The sequence below is a fragment of the Somniosus microcephalus genome, unplaced genomic scaffold, assembly GCF_052327205.1.
Source record: "Somniosus microcephalus isolate GS21.2 unplaced genomic scaffold, FLI_Smic_1.0 unresolved_chr1, whole genome shotgun sequence".
Classification (NCBI taxonomy): Eukaryota; Metazoa; Chordata; class Chondrichthyes; order Squaliformes; family Somniosidae; genus Somniosus; species Somniosus microcephalus.
Genome location: NW_028225179.1, coordinates 53415379 through 53427808, shown reverse-complemented (window position 1 = coordinate 53427808; position 12430 = coordinate 53415379). Strand labels below are relative to the sequence as shown.

Here is a 12430-nt window from a genome sequence, read left to right as displayed (position 1 = left end):
CTGGACACATGCCTAACATAAAGGAAGATGCTTGTGGTTGTTGGAGGCCAATCATATCAGCACCGGGACATCACTGCAGGAGTTAATCTTCACCTGCTTCATCAAAGACCTTCCCTCTATCATAAGGTCAGAAGTGGGGATGTTCAGCGATGATTGCACAGTGTTCAGTTCCATTCCCATCCCATCAGATAATGAAGCAATCCTGGCCTGCATGCAGCAAGAACTGGACAACATTCAGGCTTGAGTTGATACGTAGAAAGTAACAATCGCGCTACACAAGTGCCAAAGCTTCTTCCACAGCACCTCCCAAAACCGATGCCTGTACCTCCTAGAAGGACAAGAGCAGTTAGTGCATGGGAACACCAACACCTGCAAGTTCCCCTCCAAGGCATGCACCATCCTGACTTGGAAATATATTGTCGTTCCTTCATTGTCGCTGGGTCAAAATCCGGGAACTCCTTCCCTAACAGCACTCTGGGTATCTTCACCTCACGGACTGCAGTGGTTCAAAAAGGCGCTCATCACCACCTTCTCAAGGGCAATTGGGGATGGTCAATAAATGCTAGTATTGCCAGCGACCCCCACATCGCATGAATGGCGAATGTTTAAAAAAAAATTGCTTTACAGAAAATGAAGTACTTTTTGAAGCGTGGTCACTGCTTGTAATGTATGAAAACACGGCTGCCAATTTCTACACAGCAAGATCCCACTGGTGATGTTGGCTCTCGGACACAGATATGCCCAGGACACCTAGGAGAACTCACTACCTGTTAGAATCATAGAACCCTAGAAATTTGCGGCACAGAAGGAGGGCCATCGGCTCTGGACGAAAGACCTATCCAGCCTAATCCCACTTTCCAGCTATTGGTCCGTAGCCTTGCAGTTTACGGCACATCAAGTGCATATCCAAGTACTTTTCAAATATGGTGAGGGTTTCTGCCTCTACCACCATTTCAGGTAGTGCGTTCCAGACCTCCACCACCCTTTGGGTGATAAAAGTTCTCCTGAACACCCCTCTAATCATTCTACCAATTACTTTAAATCTATGGCTCCTTGTTATTGACCTCTCTGCTAACTGAAATAGGTGCTTCCTATCCACTCTAGCTCGGCCCCTCATAATTTTATACCCCTCAATTAAGTCTCCCCTCCGCCTCCCCTGTTCCAAAGAAAACAACTCCAGTCTGTCCAATCTTTCCTCAACGCCAACATTCTCCAGTCCTGGCAACACCCAGAGGACAACAGAGGACTCAAACTGAATGTAATTGGAAAGAGCACCAGAGGGCAGATGAGGAAACATTTTTTTACATTGCGAGTTATTATAATCTGTAATGCTCTGCCTGAAATGGTGCTGGAAGCAGATTCAATAGTAACTTTCAAAAAGGAATTGGATAAATACTTGAATTGGAAAATTTTGCAGGGATATGGCGAAAGAGCTGGGAATAATTGGATTGCTCTTTCAAGAGCACGACGGGGCAAATGGCCTCCTTCTGTGATGTATGTTTCTCTAATTATCTGAAAGGTTTTATTGAAGGATTCATGTAAATGAGGCTGTTATTTGCCTGCTCCACTATCTCAGTTTATTTCTGTGTTCAAGTGCCTGTTCTGTTTCAACCTCATTGAAATGATTCGGGGTTCGGTGCTAATGAAGCTCAAGTTAAACTCTGACATGCGGCATAGTGGCTAAGTGGTAAGGCGTCGGTCTCGTAAACCGAAGAGCATGGGTTCGACTCCCATCTACGCCTCGGGACGTTTATCGCATTTAATTTGACATTTTTAATGTTTCTCCTTTTTATCTCTATCAAATACATTCATAACTTTGAACATTTCTTTCAACTCTCCTCTTGACATTCTTTGCTCTAAAGAGAAAAATCCCTGCTTCTCCAGTCTCTTTGCATAAATGAGGTCCCGCATCCCTGGTACCATTCCAATAAATCGATTCTGCACTCCCTCCAAGGCCTTGCCTTCTTTCGTAAAGTGTGGTGCCCAGAATTGAACGCAATACTCCAGGTGAGGCCTCACCAGTGCTTTATAAATGTTTAGCATAATTTCCTTGCTTTTATACTCTATTCAGCTATTAATAAAAGACAGGGTCTCAAATCCGTTTACACAGCTTTCTCAACTTATCCTGCCACCTTCAATGATTTGTGTGCGCACACCCCATGTGTTCCAGTTCGTGCACCCTCTTTCAAATTGTACCATTTAGAGCTGGTTAATTAATTGCAGGGGAGAGCATTCTGAGTGGTTTCGGGGCCAGTGGTCTGCAGAGGGAGCCGATTAAACGAAATAATCGGCCCCATTAAAGTTCTACCATTTAGTTGGCATTGCCTCTCCTCATTCTTCCGACCAAAATATATCACTTTGCACTTCTCTACGTTAACTATCTCTGCCATGTGTCTGCCCATTTCACCAGTCTCTTTCTCTTCATACTCCCCCTTTGTAGCTCTTACTATCTGCTTTGTGACCCTTTGCTGTTCTTTGTAACTTTCCCATTCACCAGGATCGCTGCAATGTTTTGCATTTGTGTTTGCTTCTCCTTTTATTTTAATGTGGTCTCTTACCTCTAGCCGCCCATGCCTATTTTTTGGCCAGTAAAGTTATTGCCCCTCAGATGTTTAAACTGATTCAATTTCATCTTAAATTATTTCAGAACACCTCCCACTTCTGTCGTTTTACTTGTGAACAGATTTGCCCAGTTTATTGTGGCCAGGCTCTGTCTTGTTGAAGACGGCCTTGCCAAAACGTAGAATCTTTGTAGCTGCTTTGCATTTCTCCCTCTCAAACATTGCGGTGAACTCGAACATGTTATGATCACTATTAAATACAGTTTCACGTACGCTAAATCTGATGAATAAATCTGGCTTGTTACTCATTACTAAATCTAATATGGCATGCCCCCTTCTTGGTTCTAGGACATATCGTTGTAGAAAACTATCCCGGACACACTTAAAAAACCTTTCTGATAAGTGCTAGTCTGCTTACCCCAATCTCTGTGAAAGTTAATATCCCCCATTAATACAACACTGCCTTTATGACGCGCTTGTCTAATTGCTGCATTTATACAATCTAGCACTTCAGACCAGCGACCAGGGAGCCTATACACAAATCCCACTGTCTTAATCGCTCAGTCTTAAATCGTTTCCTATTTCTTAATTCTAACCATAAATTCTCCACTGTCTGTTTACCTCTCGTTATATCCTCCTTAACATTGAATTGATTTCATCCTGAATCACTAAGGCTACTCCTCCCCCTGCACCATTTCCCTATCTTTCCTGTAGTCCTCCAGCAGCACTTCCGCCCCTTTGTATTCCCGCCATCTTGAGATTAAGGCTAATATTCCATGAACCTAGCATTTTTTTGTACGTGTCCGGTAGTTTGAAGTAATTACTCTACGTGGACTATTAAATCTCTCTGCTCCTCCACAGTTCCTAACTATTTGCCATTTTGAAATTACTCTAATCCACCTTTCTTTGTTCGAAAGTGAATGATCTCACAGTTCCCCACATTGAACCCCGTCAGCCACAGTTTTGCCCATTCACTTAAAGTATAAATGTTCCCTTGCAAATTTCTGCTTCCATCTACACTACTTACTGTGCTGCCTAACCTGGTGCCGTCAGCAAACTTGGACATACGATGGAAGTCATCGAACTGTGAAAGAGGGCTCAGAATGGGAATCGAACTTTGGGCTGGCGTGAAAGGGCGTTGGTATTCGGAATGTACAAAATACAGTCCCCAATGCTCCGCTTATCTGCAGCAGACCGAACGTAATTCGTAATATATGTTCGATCCTTATTGGTTGCTGTAACCTGATGCTGTAGCTCGGTGAATCATTGTTTCAATATGGAAAGGGTTTTGCCTCTGTGGGACAATCAGTTAACACGGTCGGCCGTGAGCTCAAAAATTAATGGTTCTACGAACGATCGGGTAATCTTTACATTATTGGCTCACAGTTTCAGATTTCAACGTGTGTTTTGACTGAAAGGAAATGTGCTACAAACATTGCCAGCTGGGCAGAGCTGACATTCCCACCATTAACCCTGCGATCGGAAGCAGGCACATCAAAAATATATAAAAGCCTGAGATTGGCTTCACGGAAATCAGATTTCATCTTAGCAGACAAGTCTCCGAAAGGCCAATGGGAGGCTGCACTGGTTGCAGGAGAGCTGGTTAGCTGTGACATGCATATTTCCGCAGTGAGCCAGACCAGACTCTATCCAGGTTTCCACAATGAAAGTCACACCGTTTATTTTGGAAAAGCAAAATGATACTTACATCCTGACTGGTTTCAGTTGATATTTGAGAGATCATTATAAGATCCTGCAGGGCTGCCTCGGTTAATAACAACTGTCCGAAGCTGCATTTCAGACATGCCATCAAATCCATCGTTTTGTTGCCGTTTTCCAGAACCCCGAATGAGTGAGGCCGCGAAAAGCAGCTCTCTTCAATCACCCGCTGCTGGCAAGAAGCCGCGAATGTGGCCTCAGTCAGCGCATTACAGCCCATCTCTGGTGAACACGATACCACTGAAGCAGAGTTGTGCACAACTTTGCATCTCTCGCCTATAGCTGACGTTGTGGAGGTCGATATTACAGAATGGTAGAATATTACAGCACAGAAGTGGGCATTCGGCCCATCGTGCCTGTGCCGGCTCTTTGAAAGAGCGAAACAATTAATCCCACTCCCCTGCAATTTCACCATAGCCCAGTATTTTTTTCAAGTAGTTATCCAATTACATTTTCAAAGTTACGATTGAATCTGCTTCCACTACCCTTTCAGGCAGTGCATTACAGATCTAAAATATCGCTGCGTATTAATGTTTCCTCATCTCTAAACATAACAGAAGTCTTTCATCCCTTGTGCCATTCTAGTAAATCTCTACTGCAGACTCTCTGAGGCCTTTACATCCTTCCTCACTGTGGTGCCCAGAATTTGCCACACTACTCAACCTTATGCCTAAATGATGTTTTATGAAGTTTGAGCATAGATTCCTTGCTTTTGTTCTCTATTTCCCTGTTTATAATATCAAGGATCCCGAATGCCGAATGCTGCCCTGCTGAATATTTAAAATGTTGCCAACCCATCAGCAAACTTTGAAATTTGCTCCCGATACCCAAGTCCAGGTCATTTATATATAACAGGAAAAGTGATGGTGCTAATACCCACCCCTGGGGGACCCTACTGCAGCGAAGGCAGCGCATTGCTGTCCATCCTTGGGAAGCAAGATACAATATGGCCTGGCGAAGCCTCCTCATACACCGAGCACAGCGACATAAAATCCGTGGAGATTGAATCCAGGTCAATCGGCCTTCAAGCAACAGTTGGCGAGGACCGAATGAAATGAAACGTTTTACTTGCCTCAGTGAGGAAATCACTGGATAATGTTACAGGAAAAAAACAGAAAATGCTGGAAATACTCAGCAGGTCAGCCAGCATCTGTGAAGAGAGAACCAGAGTTAACGTTTCGTCAGAACTGGAAAAAAGCAGGAGAAAGAACAGATTTTAAAGCAAGTGTAGGTGCTGGGAAAGGGGGAGGGAATGAAAGAACAACAAGGATGGTCTGTGATAGGATAGGAGGCAGTAGAGGGTAAGAGACATTAACCGATATTCAAGGCAAAAGGAGCTGGTAATGGGGCAGCTTAAGAAACAAAAGATGGCTCTAGATGAAGTGTAAATTGCCCTGACAGAAGGAAAGGCAGCTGCCATGTGGGAGCGAAGAAAATAAAACACAAATAAACAAAAAAGAAGTGTGGAAAAAAATATTCATGCTAGGTGCCGATGTTATGGTCTGAAATTGTTGAACTCTATGTTGAGTCCAGAAGTCTGTAAAGTGCCTAATCAAAAGACGAAGTGCTGTTCTTCGAGCTTACTTTGAATTTCATTGGAACAATGTAAGAGGCCTAGGACGGTGAGGTCTGAGCGGGAGTGCAGCGGAAAATGACAGTGACAGGCGACCGAAGCTCCGGGTCACCCTTACGGACTGAATGGAGGTGTTCTGCAAAAGGCCACCCAATCTGCGTTTGGTCTCCCCAGTGTACAGAAGACCCCATCGTGAGCATCGAGTACACTATAGTAAATTGCAAGAAGTACAAGTAAATCGCTGTTTCACCTGGAAGTGATGTTTGGGGCCCCTGACAGTGGGAAGCAGGTGGTATAAGGGCATGCGTTGCATCTCCTGCGCTTGCACGGGAAGGTGACGGGTGAAGGGGAAGATGTGATTGGGGTGATAGGGGAGTGGACCAGGGTATCGCGGAGGGAGCGGTCCCTTCAGAATGGTGAAAGGGGAGGTGAGGGGAAGATTTGTTTGGTGGTGGGATCACGCTGGAGGTGGCAGAAATGGTGGAGGATGATCCGTTGAATGTGGAGGCTGTTGGGGTGAAAGCGTAGGGGAACCCTATGGTGGTTGCAGGAGGGAGGGGCAGAGGTGAGGGCAGAAGTTCGGGAGATAGAACGGGCATGGCTAAGGGCCATGTCAACCACAGTAGCGGGGAATCCTCAGTTGAGGAAAAATGAAGACATGTCAGAGGAACTAGTATGGAAGGGGGAATCGTCAGAGTAGATGTGGCGCTGATGGAGAAACTGGGAGAATGGAAGAGAGTCCTTACAGGAAGCAGGGTGTGAGGGAGTGTAGTCCAGGTAGCTGTGGGAGGAAGTGGGCTTATAGTGAATGTTTGTCAATAACCTATCCACAGAGATGTTGACTTAGAAGTCGAGGAAGGGAAGGGAAGAGTCAGAGATGGACCATGTGAAGGTGATGGACGGGTGGAAATTGGAAACAAAGTGAAGGAAATTTTCTAGTTCAGGGCAAGAGCAGGAAACAGCACCGATACAGTCATCAATGTTCCAGAAAAAGAGGTGAGGGAGGGGACGTGAGTATGATTGGAAAAGTAAGTCAGGATGATCAGTCGGTCTCAGGTGTTTAGGTCGGGGTTGCTCCTGGAGGTGTTGGCTCGCATCCCACTTCTGACGTTTAATCCTTTGTTTATATAGCACGATTTTGCGAGAGGTCATTTTTCGGCCCTTTTGATTATTGCTTCCAGAAAACGAAGCCGACTTCCATCCACGGCAGATTTGTTTTATTGGTTGTAAGTATGTATTGTGTTGGGAGTAAACAGAACAGGGCCCGTGGAATCAATCCATTATGCTCAAATTTGCAGTAATCCACGCAAGAAGTTATCGGACAGGACCGAAATCAGTCCACAACAATCTCCAACGGTTCTGGAAGAAGGTCACTGCAAACCACGATATTGATATCAAGCCTTTAAAGACATCAATTAATGTCTTTCTTAGCAATCAATTACCTGTGGTCCTTGTAAATATAATCGGATGTGTCCATGTTAGATAAAGATGTATTTGTGAGTTGCTGTTGTGCTGAATGTAAGTGATTTTGCGTCTCTGTAGTTTGCTGATATACTTAGATGTGTCTGTATTATCTATATATATATAAAGCGGTCGATCTGTCTGTCCTTCTGTCTGTCCTCACGTGTGCGTCTGTCTGGTATGCGCTCGAAAGTTATAGAGCGTACCTACGCGTGCGTTACGTCAAAAGAAAGCTTACCTCTTCCAAAACGGTCTTAAGCGTATTTACGTTTCAGCCGGGCAAAAATCGCGCCCGCGGTATCCGAAAAACCTTCAACATTCCGCTCATTAGCATCTCATTATCCGCTCATTAGCGACAGAGTGACCTCGAGGTTTGGTGACCTGACGGTCGACCAATCGGTGCGTGTGTGGGCGGGCCTTATCGTTCTGAACTGAGGTGAGTATCCGCCATCTTGCTTCCATTCTTTTTCCTGCTTTCTGCTTCTTTCTTTTCAAATATACATTTCCAGCAAAATAAAATTGTTTTTATTAAATTGTTTTAAAAAAAACTAGACTCATTTGTAAGTATTTTCTCTAACCTGAAGATTCTTTTTCCTACCTTTCCCCGTTTTTGTTAGGCCTGAAAGCCTGGGCCTTTCTTGCCCAGCCAGGCCCGAGCTAGGTAATTGTCCCACGGTTTCTGCTAAGCTCCTCACCAGCACCCCCCCCCCCCGCGCCCCCCGGTGTCACGTTACCCGGGGCAACGGCGTCAGCCACGAGGGTCAGGGTGCGCGCACAGCAGGAGCAGCTGAGACGTGGCGTCTCTCTGTTCCCCGGTCGGCTCGGGCGGGGGGTCGGCGGGGCTCTCGGGAGTGCGGATCTCGGCCGGGGCTTGGTGAGCGGGAAGGGTTACCCCGGCAACCGGGTCCGCCAGCCGTCTCTCACAGCCGCAATCGGCGGTCTTGAAGCCAGCTCGGGAGGGCGGGGCTCCGGAGGGCGGGGGGCCGGATTTCGGAAGATTGGGTATCCGGAGATCGGTGGTGGGGTTGGTGGGGGCTGCCAGGGTGAGCCTCGGGGGGGCAGGGATCAGGGGGCTCGGGAGTTCGGGGGGGGCGAGCCTCGGGGATCAGGGGGCTCGGGAGATGGGGGGGGCGAGCCTCGGGGATCAGGGGGCTCGGGGGTTCTCCCCCTTATCCTCCCCTTCCCCTCCCTCTCCCCCCTCCCTCTCCCCTTCCCCCCCTCCCCCTCCCCTTCCACCCTTCCCCCTCCCCCTCCCCTTCCCCCTTCCCCTTCCCCCTCCCCTTCCCCCTCCCCTTCCCCCTTCCCCTTCCCGCCCTTCCCCTTCCCCCCTTCCCCCTCCCCTTCCCCCCCTTCCCCTTCCCCCCTTCCCCCCTACCCTTCCCCCCATTCCCACTCCCCTTCCCCCCTCCCCTTCCCCCCCTTCCCCCCTCCACTTCCCCCCATTCCCACTCCCCTTCCCCCCTCCCCTTCCCCCCTCCACTTCCCCCCCTTCCCCCTTCCCTCACCCTCCCCTTCCCCCCTTCCCCCTCCCCTTCCCCCCTCCCCTTCCCCCCTCCCCTTCCCCCTTCCCCTTCGCCCCCTCCCCTTCCCCCCGCCCCTTCCCCCCTCTCTTTTCCCCCCTCCTCCCCACAGTCGCTCTCTCTCTTCCCCCCAGTCGCTCTCCCTCTTCCCCCCAGTCGCTCTCTCTCTTCCCGCAGTTGCTCTCTCTCTTCCCCCCAGTCACTCTCTCTCTTCCCCCCAGTCGCTCTCTCTCTCTCTCTTCCAACAACAACATTCCCTCGAAAACGCCTCGGCACCGCCGGGCACTTCAGCTAGTTATTAATGTATTGGTGGGTGATCTGTGTCAGTTATAAATGTATTTCTGAGGTCTGAAAATGTCCAGTCCGGCACGATTCTACCTTCTCATTGCCCCACGTGGGGTACGGTAGACTATCTGTTCCATTCGGATTCAACATTTGTTTTTAGTAACTATGTTGACATTTAGAAATGTGATAATTATAAAAAAAACAACTCTTGTTCCACCAGCCTCTCTGACACCGCTTCCGCGTCACATAATCTCTCTGCTACCTCCCAAGTGTCCCTCAATCTTTCTGATACAACCTGAGTATTCATTACCCACTCTGATATCTCCATAGCATTGCTCACCCTCGCTGATAGATCCTCAGTGTCTCTTACACTCTTTGAAACATCCGAAGCGTCCCTTACGCGCTCTGATACATCCTGAGAGTCTCTAACCTCCCTGATACCGCCACAGAGTCCACTACTCTCTCTGGTATCCACTCAAAGCCCTCATACCCCCTTGATACTATCTCAGGAACCCTTCAATTCCCTCACATCCTCTGAGCTGACCTTTGCTCTCGCAATCCCCTCTGAGAAACTTTTAGACTCCCTGATACCAGGTGCAAAGAGTGTTTTGAATGCCGTGGCTCAGGCCAATATGGGCGGAACCGGCTGACTTCACAGTGTGTGTAGGAAAGTTAAGTGGACTTTGTGTGTGAGAAGACCACTGAAACGTTTTGCTTGGAGCTCCGCCCTTGAGGCAAGTTTTGTGTTGTCAGGTAAACTGCTACAGTGAAAGCACAAAATTAAAAACAGAAAAAGCTGGAAATATTCAGCAGCTCAGCCAGCATCTGTGAAGAAATACTCATTTTACCAGGACATCACTGCCCACTGTGACTGATACTTCACGTGGGTCATAACTTACAATTTCAACACCTCCGTGCAAGGAACAGTTTGGGCGGGAATGAGGTCCTTGCTGATTTGAGAAAATAGAGCGAGGCAGCAAAACAAAACTCCCCACTGCGGATTGGGCAAAGATGGCACTCAGATGCAGGAGCCTTGGATATGTTGAAGTAATGAAAAAAAATCTAGTCTGAAATGCAACAACGCTAGATTTCGAAACCCTGCGTGTAGAGCGGAGTCGATTAACGGTCCACCTCCTTAACCTCTCAACCACCGCGCCCCGTAAACACAGCACAGAGAGATCTTTTCTTTCCTTCTTTCTCAATGCAAATCCCTGGACCCAAAGCAAAAGCAACAGGAAAGTCAGCTTTCAGTTGTCAGTCCCCAGCATCAGAAGTGAGATAGCAATGACGTGCTAGCCTGGCTGAGCGTTCCAAGGCGCTGGATTTAATTTTCAGTCTTTTCAGCGGAGTGGATTCAAATCCCACCGCTGCCACAATTATGTTTATTTTCGGGTTTTACCAAAGAAATGCTTGCTGCAAAGATCAAAATAAAAATATGTGATATAGGAAGCATTGATTGGGTCAAGCAGCATCTAGTGAGTCATATTCTTCATCAACAATCCCTTTATTAAGCGGTATCGTGCGTGGCAATGCTATTCTTTTTATTCCCTCCTGGAATGTGAGCATCGCTGACAAGGCCAGCACATATTGCCCATCCCTCATTGGCCTTGAGAAGGTGGTGGTGAAATTCAACGCAGGCCTCGCAGCCACTAGAGCCTTCATCCAGAATGGGAACTGGTGCAGGCACAGTTACTTTTAAAAGAATTGTAGTCTTTTCACACGAGAAGAAACTCACCCCTGGAGATTCTATAAAAATAGGCCGCGCTGGGAATCGAACCCAAGATCGCCTGTTTACTAGACAAACGCTTATGACCAGCTAAGCCACGGGACCCAATGCTGGCGCAATTCCTCGCCCCCACTCACTGATGTCCATCAGCTTCCGGTCGCAGTCTTCTGGACTCTCAGGCCGTTTCTTATTTCTCCAGCTCTCTTGTCTATTCCGCCATATGTCCCATTGCTCTCTGTATCTCCCGCTTAATTTATCTCAGTGTCAATCTGTGAGGTGATTCTGAATGATTACCCTATGTTTGTGTCTTATATGAAATAAATGGGGGGATCAGACAACTCTTCCTCTGACACTGGGGAACAAATAAGCCAACAGTTATAACACGATATTGTTTACTGTGATGCAGCAAATACAATATTCCATCTTAAAATTTCAGTTTCAATTCTGGGCGTAAGAAACTGTGACTCCAACGTGTTTCCAATAGCCTGCCTTTTAATCTGACGTCACAAACGCCACCATTGCACCTCAAGGTGATTCATAACTAATAAACAGAGAAGTCAAGCACTGAAAGGGTATTTGTCGAAAGGGTTGTGAGACTGTGGAATGCACTGGCCCAGCAAGCAGCAGATTTAAAACAAGGTTTATAAACCGGCAGCCTATGGGAGGAAGGGGGCAGAGAGGCAAGAGAGACACAGGAAAGATCAACTTGGAAACTATTGACCCCGAATCTGCTTTAAATCCCCCCAATGCATTTCAACCCATTTAATGTCAGACTCACAAATTGATGCATGTGAGCAATATAGGACATTTATCGCTGTCTCTAGTCTAAAATAACTGCTTTATTATTTGCTCCCACCCGCTGTGTTTAGGCTCTACCCTGAATATTTATCTCCGACCTAGAATCAGTTTGTAATCTGGAGACAAGGTTTCTGCAGGCGGCGGGCAGGGAGCAGAGGCTGTGACTGATCTGAGTCATGTGGGAGCAGAACACAATGTTTCTGCTGTTTATTTTCTTTACCCTGCAGAATATTCCATACTGTTCTCAACATCTTACATACCGTTAAATATCGGAAGTTTTCTTTCATTGTAATGATCGCTGCGATTCTTCTGGACTTGCTGAATTTGCAGCAAATTAAATATCACGAAACCGGCATCGCCAACAATAAACAGGGTCAGCGATTTGAGAATTTAGTATCTTGGAGCCGATATTTTCGCGGCTGCGATGGCCGAGTGGTTAAGGCGTTGGACTTAAAATTCAATGGGGTTACCCCGCGGAGGTTCGAAACTTGCTCGCAGCGGGTTTTCTCATTGTGATAATTAATTACTTCAAATAAATTATTTTCTTCAATCTGCTCCCTCTGGGAGGATTTTGGAATTTTCAATGCCGGTTTTAAGGAAACTAAAGGATTGCCGAGACAACTGGATCAATTACTTCAAGAAGGTTTGCTGACCGAATTCCAAAAGTTATCTGCAGATTGTCTGGAAGCTCCAGATAAGGAGGCCTCGACAGTCTCTGAGGTACCTTCCCATACACTCGCTGCTGTCCGGTAGCATCAGTCTGTGTAACCATGGGAGAGAGAGAATC

General features: G+C 47.0%; 2 non-coding genes across 2 annotated transcripts; both read left to right on the top strand.

The window, feature by feature from the left end:
* The first annotated feature begins 1670 nt into the window (after positions 1 to 1670).
* On the top strand, positions 1671 to 1742 carry trnat-cgu (transfer RNA threonine (anticodon CGU)). The gene has a single exon. It is a non-coding gene; the product is annotated as a tRNA-Thr (tRNA).
* A 10319-nt stretch (positions 1743 to 12061) lies between these two features.
* On the top strand, positions 12062 to 12143 carry trnal-uaa (transfer RNA leucine (anticodon UAA)). Its single transcript has one exon. It is a non-coding gene; the product is annotated as a tRNA-Leu (tRNA).
* Positions 12144 to 12430: the final 287 nt, after the last annotated feature.